At 37.3% G+C, this 1,255-nt stretch overlaps 1 long non-coding RNA gene across 1 annotated transcript; it reads left to right on the forward strand.

Annotated features, from left to right (window-relative positions):
* Positions 1 to 10: 10 nt before the first annotated feature.
* LOC111670720 (uncharacterized) lies at positions 11 to 1,245 on the forward strand. Its single transcript, XR_002761880.2, has 3 exons — positions 11 to 145; positions 463 to 615; positions 946 to 1,245. It is a non-coding gene; the product is annotated as an uncharacterized LOC111670720 (long non-coding RNA).
* Positions 1,246 to 1,255: the final 10 nt, after the last annotated feature.

Consider the following 1,255-nt stretch of genomic DNA (forward strand, 5'->3'; position numbering starts at 1 on the left):
GATGTTCAAAGTACTCAAAAGAACATCTAAATAATTATGATAGCAGACAAAACATTGTGAATAATTTTATATTTTATTTAACTTTTTTTTCAGTCAAACAGGAAACGTGAGGACAATGGTCTTGCCTGTGGTTTACCTAAATGAGGTAATAAATACACAAACACACACATACACACACACATACACACACATACACACACATACACATTCCATTGATGAAATGAAACCACATACATTCAGACAGATGTTTTTCATAGTATTCAGGTCGTGGTCAAATTTCATGATCAGGAACTCTGTTGCTTATAAAACTCAAATTCTAATGTCTTTCTCTGCTTTCAAAAACTACATTACAAACATGAAATGAGAGAAGAGTATAGAATATTTTGATGTTTACTGTAATAGATAATCAGAGTTTTCTTTGTTCACTGCTTTATGTAATCTTTTCTCTTACTGTCTTCTCAGAGCGTTGTCATTGACGACGAGTCAGTCATGAAGCTGAAGGTGATTGCTGTCGAGCAGAATGTTGTGGTCAACATTCCGTTCATGCTGATTGGCGCAGGCATCATTCTGGGAGGAATCTTCATGTTCCTGATGTGTCGACAAAAGATTCCTGAGGTGAGTGTGTGAGTCTGTGACATTAGAGCAGCAACTGGTATGTGATCATATAGAAAAGTCTTTTTAATTTGAATACGTTTTGATTTTCTGTTGTTTATCGAGAGAAAGAGAGGGATGTTATATTGGGAAATTAAGAGTATTATCAAATAAATAATATTTCGCATTGAGCCTATGCAGCGGGATGCTGCACTGTAGAGCCCGGCTGTCTTAAAGTAGAGGAGCTGCAACACTAGCAGGCCCGAGGCGGACGAAATGCAGCAGTGTACAATGATGAAAGGATCAGATTTTTATCAGCGTTAACATGTTTCATGTCTGGTTTGACTTTTTCAGAGCACTGCTGCTGAACGACAGCCCCTGCTCTCATCATAGCACCAAACAGGATTTGAAAAGAAGACGATTGTCACGTTTGCAGTATAACTCAACATCTCATGGGTTCAGTAACAGTTTCACCCCTAAGTAACAGTTTCAAAGTGTCCATTGTTAACAAGAATTACTCCTTTTAATCTGTTTTTTAGTCTGTTGGTTTAAGAAGGTGAAAGGAAAGAAGGAAGTGAAGTGTTTTTGTTGTTTCTTACAGGGATGGGACTAATGTCTTCCTCTCATTTCAGTTGTAATGATGCTGAAATCCCCTTTTTTTTTC

This window comes from Seriola lalandi, unplaced genomic scaffold (genome assembly GCF_002814215.2).
Source record: "Seriola lalandi dorsalis isolate HSWRI2012SDOR001 ecotype SW California unplaced genomic scaffold, Sedor1 jcf7180002006106, whole genome shotgun sequence".
In the NCBI taxonomy this organism is placed as follows: Eukaryota; Metazoa; Chordata; class Actinopteri; order Carangiformes; family Carangidae; genus Seriola; species Seriola lalandi.